Source organism: Monodelphis domestica, chromosome 1, assembly GCF_027887165.1.
Source record: "Monodelphis domestica isolate mMonDom1 chromosome 1, mMonDom1.pri, whole genome shotgun sequence".
Classification (NCBI taxonomy): Eukaryota; Metazoa; Chordata; class Mammalia; order Didelphimorphia; family Didelphidae; genus Monodelphis; species Monodelphis domestica.
This window is the reverse complement of record NC_077227.1, coordinates 149,423,275-149,435,163: the sequence shown is the minus strand read 5'-3', so window position 1 is coordinate 149,435,163 and position 11,889 is coordinate 149,423,275. Positions and strand designations below refer to the sequence as shown.

At 34.2% G+C, this 11,889-nt stretch overlaps 1 protein-coding gene across 4 annotated transcripts in view; it reads left to right on the top strand.

The window, feature by feature from the left end:
• Positions 1–11,889, top strand: part of ICE2 (interactor of little elongation complex ELL subunit 2) — a 78,814-nt gene that overhangs the window by 14,757 nt on the left and 52,168 nt on the right. The gene's annotated exons all lie outside the window — the stretch shown is intronic.

Sequence of the window (11,889 nt, the reverse complement as noted above, 5' to 3'; positions counted from 1 at the left end):
GTAAATGTTATAAGCAGTGCTAGTCACCACAGAATTTCAGAATTGGAAGGGATCTCAGTTGCTATCTAGTCCAATCTTTGCCCCTAAAAGATTTTTCTTTACACATTCTTCCCTATGATTGAAGAACTTCAATGAGATTCTACCATCTCCTGAGAAAGCTCTTTCTCCTTTGAGATAGTACTGATTGTTAAGAAGTTTTTCTTTACCTCAAACCTAAATTTGTCACTTTGCAATAGTAGGCAGGATGCTGAAGACATTAATGAGGCAAAGTAGGCAGTTACTATAGTGCATGTTGACTTTAATATTGCCATGTCAACTAACATATGTAAAACTTAACATATCAAGTGATTTGGAGCTATTCAGTCAAATTAGCTAGCTCACTCTGGAGATTATTATCCTAGCATGTTAATTATTATTAGGTCAGCCATCCAATAAATATAAGAAATTCACTAATGGCTACTTATATTTTTATGGAATTTTAGAGTTTTACTCATATATGTTATCAGAACAGAAGCTTACCTTTAATTATTTAAAATTGTTCAACCGGGGACAGCTGGGTGGTTCAGTGGATTGGGAACCAGGCCTAGAGACGGGAAGTCCTAGGTTCAAATATGGCCTCAGACACTTCCTAGCTGTTACCCTAGGCAAGTCACTTAACCCCCATTGCCTAGCCCATATTGATTAAGGTAAGGGGTTTAAAATAAATAAAATAAAATAAAATAAAATTGGTCAACTGAAGCATTTTGGAATTATGCTAACAAAAAAAAAATATGACTGAATGTTCCACTGTCAGGTGGTATAATCAGAGAAGTTAAAAGAAGGGAAAAAAGGGCCCATATCATTAGAATATTCATAGTAGTGCTTTCTGTGCAGGAAAGTTCTAGAAGCAAAAGTTTATTCTCATTGATTGGGGAATGACTAAACAGAGTTTACTTTAGTGTATTGGAATGTTACTGTTGCATAGGAAATGAAAACTATGAAGAGTTCAGAGAAATGTGGACAGACTTATTGAACTGGTACAAAGTGAAAGAAATAGAACCAGAAAAATAATATATTACTATTAAAATAAGTGGGAAAGCAAAAATGGAAAAAGAAATAATGTAATAGTTACAATAACCAAGTTTGTTTTCTTTCTGATCTTGTCTGTTTTACTTTATGCAAAAAGAAAAAGCTAAGAAAATACACCTCTATTTTTCCTCTGCAGAGCTGAGGGACAATGATTTTATATACTGGCTGACTGGATCAGTGCTTGTCAATTACTAGGATTTTGTCCTCTTTTTTTCTTCCCTTCTTTATTTTGTTACAAGGAAATGACTCTTTACGAGGGGAGAATATATTTGGATATAAAGATGATATAAAAACAATATAGGAAAAACATTTTTTAAAGAACATAAAAATAAAGCTTACAAAAGTATGAGAATTTTTGCATATGAACTGAAAGGTAGGAAATTTTGTGATTATTGTTTTATGGAGCATAAATTTCATAATGAAGTGTCTAGTTAACTTTTTCATAAGTGGAATAAGCTAGCAATAATTGTTTTGTTAGTAACATCGAATAAGAACCATTTTTATGAAATTATTACCAAAATATGATTTGGGGGGACTTAAATTACTTGTTCTTGTTTTTAGATCCATTGTTTTAGAAATAAGACATTTGTTTTTTGTTTTTAACAATTTTAGATTCTCTAAATGACTCTTCATTACCAAGGTCTTCCTCATATGAAAGAATTTTAATTTAGATAGACTAAGTATATACATTAAGTGTTTGATACAACAGTTAAATCCTTATTAGTCCCTGATGGCCCCAGTTTCATGAAAAGAGAGTATACTTTTAGTGAAGCTTTGAAAAAAGTAATATTGAGGGGGCAACTGGGTAGCTCAGTGGATTGAGAGCCAGGCCTAGAGACAGGAGGTCCTAGGTTCAAATCTGGCCTCAGACACTTCCCAGCTGTGTGACCCTGGGCAAGTCACTTAACCCCCATTGCCTAGCCTTTACCACTCTTCTGCCTTGGAATCAATATACAGTATAAAAGCAGTTTTCTCGTATATAAAGGCTGTTATTTAGGGAGGAAAGTCTAAATCTTCTGGAAAGAATTTAGGAATTAATACTCAGGAAATGACTAACATGTCCATATCCTTTTATTCATAGATTCCATTGTTAGATATATGTCCCAAGGACATCATTGATATAAATGTCCTATTGACCCCAGTATATTTTTGGCAATATTTTTTGTTTTAGAGGTAAAGAAATAAAAGCAAAGTGTGTGACCATTGACTGGGGAATGGCTAAATAAATCATAGTAAATGCTTGTAACATATTACTGTGTCCTTAGAAATTATGAATATGAAGAATGCAGAGAAGCATGAGAAGACTTAATGATACAAAATGAAGTAAAAATGACCAGAAAAACAATATGACTTGAATGTATAAAAATCAAGAACAAAAAAAGAAAACTTGGTGCTTGGTGATTACAATAAACAAGCTGGGGCAGTGTAAAAATGGAGATTTGAACCCCGGACTTCAATCCCCAGGAGTCCTTGCTCTAGTTCCCAAGATGCCCTCTAATCTCACTGAGATCCCCACCTGGGCAAGATCAAAATTTCTATTTAAACTGGCTGTAAAGCCTACTGAGGTCTCTCTTCCTATACTCGGAGATTGCAAGGATGCAGTAAGTGAAATTGAATGGGCCTTTCGGCCCTCCTAGCCATGTGCTTTCTTATTTTGTATTTTCTTTATTTCTTAATCTTTAATAAACCTCATAAAAATATAATACTTTTAGCAGAGAAACTAATTTTAACTGTTATAGCAGGAAGAAGAGAGAGATGGAGATGTACCTTTTTTCTTTGAAGGAAGGTTGAATTGGCACCATTACTACTAGACTGTATTATTCAGATGTCCTAAACTACTTTTTTCCTTCCCCCTCTTCTTTGTTGCAAAGAATGACTCTCTAGAGAAGTTAGGAAGGATATATTTAGAAATAAAAGATGATATAAAAACAAAATATATCAATAAAAATCAAGAACAAAATGCTAAATAAGAACAAACTACATTTATACATATTAGCCCATCACGTTCCTTGGTTTGAAATTATTCCAGAAGTTATAAAGATCAGCATATTCTGGGATTGATTATAATGTGAGATAAGGGGAAAAATGAAATTGCATGAATAGGGTAACTCTTATTTTTTTAGAATTATTCATATAAAAAGAAAAAATATCCTACCAAAAGGTTGCATATTAGAAAGAATACGTGTATATTTTTCAGACTACTTTCTTGATCAAAATAAATTTTAAAAGATCTCAAATTGTTTAGCAGTTAGAGAAAATGTGTTTCAGAATCAAGAAATTAGATGATCAGTTAACAAAGAAAATTTTCTTCCTTAATCATTTCTGTTATTACAAACAATATAGACTAAAAATAAAACTACATTTCAACTTTATAATTAAACTTCCAAGTTTCATAAATATTTTGCAAGGAGTTTGGAAGAGGATAACCCTTGCAGTTAAAATTGCCTCAATGTAATTTACCTCACCAAAGAATTAGAAATTATGGGGATCCCCATCCATTGGGGAATGGTTGAAAACATTTTGGTATATGATTATGATGGAATACTATTTTGCTATAAGAAATGATGAACAAAATTCTTTCAGAAAAATCTGAAGACTTATATGAACCAATTCAAAGCGAAGTGAGTAGAACCAGTAGGACATTGTATATAATACCAGAAATATTGTATGATGATCAACCTTGAATGACTTAGCTATTCTCAACAATACAATGATATAAGGGACTTCTGAAGGACTTGCAATGAAAAATTATAAGAAAGGACTTGATGGAGTATGAATGTAAATAGAAATATACATTTTTTTAAAGTTTGGTATTTTTCTTGGTCTCTGTTTTCTTTCACAAGCATGTATATCAGCTATACTCCAGTAAAACCTTCTAGGCAAATGGAGCTAAGCCAGTTTGAAGGTAACTGACAGAGCTCAAACCTGCCATGACCTCAGAGAAAAAACAAACTTTCGATGTTTACAGAATAGCTTTAACTTAACTCCCAGATGTGGAAGCTGCCAGGACTAGGCGGACTGGTTGTTCTACAGTTATTTCCAAACATTAGCATTCAGTTGAAATGTTAAAATAAACAGAGAGAAGAGGTTCAATGACACTTTTTATTTAGAACATACAAGGATTGTCTTTTATATTTCTAGACCTTTTTAGCTAGTCTGGAAAACTAAGACCTTCAAGGAAAGGAAAGCCCTTCAAGGGCCAAGGGTTTTTTCTGCCTGATTGCCCACCTGCCTGACAAGAACATTGTTTCCTTCTTTCTTTTTTGAGGAAGGGTTTCCAATTTGGGGTCCCTGGGCAATGTGAATGAGGCCAGGCTGGCCTGGGGGCAAAGGAGAGGCAAGGAGTGTTCCAGTGCCACTGGGAGGTGGGGAGGTAACAAGGATGAAACCACACACAACAGTTGAACAGCAGGGACAGGGAAGGGATAGAACTGTCATGTAGCAAACAGAAAAATGGCTGTCTTTAAGGTTTTTTAAATTTTTTATATTGTGTATATTTAGGGAATTTATAGGAAGGCATGTACTTTTTTGAATAAATTTTAAGAACTAAAGAACTAAAATATTTTAAAGAAAATAATGGACCTTTAACATCACACAGTAAAAGTACTGATTACATATTTGCTGAGCTGACTTGACAGTTAAGAAAGTTGTATGATTTTTTTTTTATTTCAATGCCTTCTTAATAAAGTCGTTTTACCCACAAAAAAAAAATATTTTTTTCCCACAAGTCCATGACTTAGGGGTGTGTCTGCCACAAGTATGTGAAGACTTCCCTTGGCAGAAAGGATAGATGAGAATAATTTGTTCCAAAGGCCATGGAAACAGGTGCTGTGGAGCTTTTAGAATTTGGTCAGATATTAAAGATGCCACAGTCGTCTACTGCATCCTGGGCCATTGCCAGTCATCTTTGTAAAGATTAAAATTTTGGGGAAGCTGAGGCAGATAGAAATTAGTTTCTCTCTGCAAGGAGTATTATGTTTTTAGAGGTTTATTGAAGATTAAGGATTAAAGAAAATACAGGATAAGAAAGCACGTGTCTAGGCCCAGGGGCCTAGACAACCTCACCTACATTATGAAAAGAGCCGCGTCTGCTTGCAAGCGGAAACAGGAAAGACCCGCAAAAGCCTTTCCAATCAGGTTAAATACCCCTTCTCGATCTCAGCCCAGGTGAGAATTCAGTGATATTACAAAGCATTCTGGGGAAGTGGAGCAAGGAATTCTGGGGATTGAAGTCCTGGATTCAAGTCCATTTCTACATTCCCCCGTTTGATTCTTATTGGGAAAGGTTTCCCCAAAAAGGATCATGAAAACAATAAAAGATTACAATAATTTGAGGATGAGGAGAAGAACAAAACCAATAACTGCTGGACGCATTGACAAAAAGCCAATTAGGGGGCAGTCCCCTTTCTGGCATGAAAGTATACATACAAATAAATGTTCAATCAACTACACCCAAAGTTCATTTTTGTGCAGCTTGTGGCCTGGAGGCATGGTATCTTCTCCAACAGTTCAGTTTCTGGATTCAGGGAAGTAGCATCTTTCTTTACCTAAAATTCTTCTCAAAAAGAATTTTAAATTTTGTAATTTAAATAATAATATTTTTTACATTCCTCCATTAAGAGGGTGATTGAAAAATACAGAATCACTTAGGGATGCATGGCTGAAGTATGAGGTATATGAATCAATTGGCAAGAGAAATGAAAAAGATATCAGAAAAATCCAAAAAAAAGAAAAATTTCTGGATGAAAATATAGACTATCAAAGTCTTATGTGTAAAAATTCCAAGTAAAAGAAAAATAAATCTATAACAGGTCCTTGAATGAGGGCCCAATCAAAATGATCTAAGCAATGATGCATTTACCCAGTCAGTAGCCAGGACTACAGAAAGGTACCACACTATGAAAGGCAGAAAAGGGGACCAGATTATATGAGCCAAGGTTTCGGGGATACTCGTCTATGAGTATTTTCAGAGTGAATGTGGACACAAGGAAAGCCTATGTCTAGCAGTAATAAACACAGTAACCTCAAGTCTTCACACTAGGCTTTTGGCCTAGAAGTGCATCAATCCATCCTGGATTGGGTTTTCTTTGGCCCTGTGCAATGGCTCTTTTGTGTATATCTTGTCCTGGAATCAGACAGAATCATTAAGTAAAGTCCCATAACTTATTTTAAACAATTAGTGGCATCATTTTTATAGTCTCTAGCTTTTTGGGCATGCATTAGCAAATGTTATTTTAAACTTATAGTACTGAAAAGTCAAAAAGTTAAAGAAAATCTTAATGCTGGTGACATGTGCTTCAAATATAAAAAAAGAGAGAAAAATAATTAAAAAACCTGAAATAGAATATTGCACATGCAAGAAAATATAATAATAAAAGTCTTTTTAAAAATTCAAAAATATAGCTTATAATCATTGACACTCAGTGGCAGCTAAGAAAATATAGAATACAAGACTTTCTCGCCAAAAATGAGTGCCTGGCCATGATCTACTGTGAGTGAAAGCAAATGAATTGAACAAGGTAACAATTTTCATTTTTAAAGAACAGTAGTACAAATATGTAGTTATCAATATCCCCAAAATTTTCAATAGCCCAATTAATTACAATAGCAAACAAACACACTATCATATTTCACATAAGTTGCTGTATGGCATTTTTTTTAAACCTATAATCGATATTTGTCACAAGTTTTTACAATCATAGCAAATCTTTCAAACTTGATAATAAACATATTTTTAAACAAAGTAAAACTCATCTTGGGTTAAGAACATAATCAAGAAATCTATATATCATTCTGGTGGAAGTAAAATAGTGAGCTGAAGAGTATAAATGAGAGGTGCTCCTTTTTTGGAGGCTTTTTTAGGGGTACAAATGCCTTGAGATTAACTGCCCAACTTCCATTCACATATTTAGAAATGCGGGAAGGTTGGGGGTTATAATTGTATTTCACTTCAGCTAGAATTGGCCTTACACCTCATGTTAGGGGCAGGCAAAAATAACCAGAGATTGTTAAAAAAAATTACAAAAATCATGTTTAAAAAACCCTTAAAATCAATTGAGATATTTAGCACATTAAATTTTCCAAAGGTTATTACAATTGTAACCAGTTCTGAAGTCCATCTATCCTCTGTGTGGCAATTTATAAAGGCCAAATAGAAAGGCTGTTTTTTCTTATATGGGCTTAATTACAATGATATTTTTTTAATATATGGTTATAGGGGGAAAGCAACAGAATTTTAAAATTCAGTACATTAAATGAACAGTATAACAGAATAATATTGAATCCAGTAATGTATGAATTTAAAATCACAAAGTTATATCTTAAACAAAACAATCAGGAAAATGCAATACAGAGATTTTTATAAACCATTGGAGTCTGAAATGCCTCAAAATTATAACCTCTAGTCTTTAAAGTTCCTTGGGTTCTTATCCATTTAAATGTCTATTGTCGGAAATGTAAAGATTAAATTTTAGGGGAGACTGAGGCAGGTAGAAATTAGTTTCTCTCTACAAGGAGTATTATTTTCTTTAGAGGTTTATTAAAGGTTAAGGATTAAAGAAAATACAGAATAAGAAAAAACACGTGCCTAGGCCAGAGGCCTAGACAAGATAACCTCACATCATGGAAGAGACGCATCTGCTCCAAAACGGAAGTCCAAAAGAGAGAGATCCTGCCTACGGGAAGACCATTTAAATAAAATTTTGTTCTTGTCCCAGGTGAGAATTCAGTGAGATTAGAGGGCATTCTGGGAGCTAGCAAGGACTCCTGGGGAATGGAGTCCAGAGTTCAAATCTCAATTTTACATTCCCCTGTTTGATCCTCTGGGAAGAAGTCCTTCCCCAAAGGATCATAAAAACATAATCAATTTAAAGATTACAATAATTTGAGGATAAGAGAAAAAAAAGAACAAAACCAATAATTACTGGATGCATTGACAAAAAGCCAGTTAGGGGGCAGTCCCCTTTGGCATGAAAGTATACATACAAATAAATGTTCAATCAGCTACACCCAGAGTTTATTTTTGTGCACTTGTGGTCTGGAGGCTTCTTTATGGTGGCTTCTCCAAAAGTTCAGTTTCTGGATTCAGAGAGGTAGCATCTTTCTTTACCTAAAGTTCTTCTCAAAAGGAATTTAAACTTTGCAATTTAAATAATGATATTTTTTACATTCCCCCTGTTAAGAGGGTGATTAAAAAATAAGATTACTTAGGGATGCATGGCTGAGGTATGCGGTATATGAATCAATTGGCAAGAGATTAAAAGGATATCAGAAAAATCCAAAAAAAAAGAAAAATTTCTGGATGAAAATATAGACTATCAAAGTCTTATGTGTAAAATTCCAAGTGAAAAGAAAAATAAATCTATAACAGGTCCTTGAATCAGGGCCCAATCAAAATGATCTAAGCAATGATGCATTTACCCAGTCAGTAGCCAGGACTACAGAAAGGTACCACACTATGAAAGGCAGAAAAGGGGACCAGATTATGAGCCAAGGATTCCGGGATACTCATCTGTGAGTATTTTCAGAGTGAGTGTGGACACAAGGAAAGCCTATGTCTAACTATGTTAAACAGTAACCTCGAGTCTTCACACTAGGTTCAAGACCTTTGTATTGGCCTAGAAGTGTATCAATCCCATCCTGGATTGGGTTTTCTTTGGCCCTGTGCAATGGCTCTGTTGTGTATATCTTGTCCTGGAATCAGACAGAATCATTAAGCAAAGTCCCATAATTTTTTAAATAATTAGTGGCATCATTTTTATAGTCACAAGCTTTTTAGGGCATGCATTAACAAATGTATCTTAAAGTTGTAGTACTGCAAAATCAAAAAGTTAAAGAAAATCTTAATGCTGGTGACATGTGCTTGAAATATAAAAAAGGAGAGAAAAATAAAAAAACACTGAAATAGTATATTGCACATGCAAGAAAAATATAATAAAAGTCATTAAAAAATTCAAAAATGAAGCTTATAATCATTGACACTCTGTGTCAGCTAAGAAAATATAGAATACAAGGCTTTCTCACCAAAAATGAGATCCATTTCCTCTTAATATCTGGCCATGGTCTACTGTGAGTATGACAAATGAATTGAACAGTAGTACAAATATGTAGATATCAATATCCCCAAAATTCTCAATTGCCCAATTAATTACAATAGCAAACAAACACACTATCATATTTCACATAAGTTGCTGTATGACATTTTAAAAGTCTATGAATTGATGGATATTTGTCACAGTTTTTTACAATCATAGCAATCTTTCAACCTTAGTAATAAACATATTGTTAAACAAAGTAAAACTCATCTTGGGTTAAGAACATAATCAAGAAATCTATATATCATTCTGGTGGAAGTAAAATAGTGAGCTGAAGAGTATAAATGAGAGATGCTCCTTTTTTTGGAGGCTTTTTAAGGATACAAATGCCCTGAGATTAACTGCCCAATTTCCATTCACATATTTAGAAATGCGGGAAGGTTGGGGGTTATAAAATGTATTTCACTTCAGCTTCTAGAATGGGCCTTACCTTGTGGTAGGGGCAGGCAAAAATAACCAGAGATTGTTAAAAAAAAATTACAAAATCATATTTAAAAAACCCTTAAAATCATTTGAGATATTTAGCATATTAAATTTTCCAAAGGTTGTTATACAATTATAACCAGTCCTGAAGTCCATCTATCCTCTATGTAATAATTTACAAAGTCAAAAATAGAAAGGCTTTTTTTTTAATATGGACTTAGTTACAATAATATTTGTTCAGCACAGTTATAGGGGAAAAACAACAGAATTTTTAAAACTCAGTATATTAAATGAACAGTATAACAGAATATATGAACTTAAAATCACAAAGTTAAACTTTAAACAAAAAATCAGGAAAAATGCAATAGAATACAGAGATTTTTATAAACCATTAGAGTCTGAAATGCCTTAAAATATAGCCTTTAGTCTCTCTAAAGTTCTTTAGGTGTGTTTTGTTGTTGTTGTTTGTTGTTTTTAATTATCCATTTAGATGCCTATTGTCCGAAGGCAGAGTGGTAAGGGCTAAGCAATGGGGTCTGAGTGATCTGCTCGTGGCCACACAGCCATGAAGTGTCTCAGGCCAGATTTCAATTAGAGACCTCCCGTCTCTGGGCCTGGCTCTCAGTTTGCTGAGCCACGCATTTGCCTCCCCAAAGTTAAAGTTGCACACAGGTGAAATCAATGCTATTACCAGAACATTTAAAAGGTATCATTTTAAATAGCCCATTGCTTTTTAAGTTTCTGTTTGAAAAGTCTGTTTCTTCTCCTCTCCCTTTTCTCTCTCCCCTGCTATGATCCCTCCTCCTGCCCCAGTCCTCGTGGAGCCCAGGCTACCCACGCAGAGCCAATGGGCCCCCCTGTTTTGTTACCAGCCAAGGATCTGGGTTTTTTGGGCATGTAGGTCACCAGGTGATTGCAATCTTGGTTGAATCAGGTGGGCCAGGTGAGCGAGAGAAAGGCCGCTGGGTTGGGCAGGGCCGGGGCTAGAGTGCAGACAAGCAGGGCCGAGCGGAGCGGGCAGCCGGGGTGGGCAGTCCAAAGCGGAAAAACCTTGGCCAGAGAAACGTGGATCAAAAAAAATTTTTTTTCTAGGCACTAGCTATTAAAGATTAAATCAGAAGATTGAGATATTTTGTTTTCCCGAAGTGGTTATGCCAAACTGTAAAGATTAAAATTTAGGGGAAGCTGAGGCAGGTAGAAATTAGTTTCTCTCTGCAAGGAGTATTATATTTTTAGAGGTTTATTGAAGATTAAGGATTAAAGAAAATACAGGATAAGAAAGCACGTGTCTAGGCCCAGGGGCCTAGACAACCTCACCTACATTATGAAATCCGCTTGAAAGCAGAAACAGAAAAGACCTGCAAAAGCCTTTCCAATCAGGTTAAATACTCCTTCTCCATCTCGGCCCAGGTGAGAATTCAGTGATATTACAAAGCATTCTGGGGAAGTGGAGCAAGGAATTCTCGGTATTTAAGTCCAGGATTCAAGTCCATTTTTACATCCTTACTTTTGTTTTGCCACTAGACTTGTATGACTCTAGAAAAGAGGATTAGTTTGATGACTTCATACAACTCTGCCTCACTTAAATCCAATTCATATGCAAGTCAGGATATCACTTTGTGATGTCATTAGTCATCTTTAAAAATGGACTGACAGCCACAATATGTAATATGACTGTGCATGTATAACCTATATAAAATTGCTTTTCCTCTAAATGGGGAGGAGAGGAAGGAAGAGAATTTGGAACTCAATTTTTTTAGTGAATGTTAAAATTTCATTTTTACATGTAATTTGAAAAAAATGATTTAAAATAAATAAACTTGTCTTACCTGTTCTTGATTCTTTGAGTAACATAATTTTAAGCTGTTCAAGCCACCCCATGGTGTTTTGTTATCTTTTAAGTTGTTATTTAAATTCCATTAATTTCTCTAATTGTCTTAGTAGCCAGTGAAAAGATGCATACTTTTTAATAGTGATTTCATCATTATGAAAAACAATTTTCCTTTTGTTTTAGATTTTAATGTTTTTAGTTTTAATTTTGTTCAATTTTTTATATAAGCTAAGATTTATCTTCACTATAATTAAAAATTAGACATGAACAAATTAAAATAATAATATTCAGAAAATGGATAGCATTGTTAAATAATATAGCTAAATTCAGATTCATTATGTCTTTAGTTGGGATTCTATTTAGTTACACCCTGAGATTTTTACTTTTTTTTCAGATCTGAAATAATTATACAAATAGATTTATTTTTAAGATATTGCTAGAAAACTACTATGCATACTGATTCTTCTTTCTTTT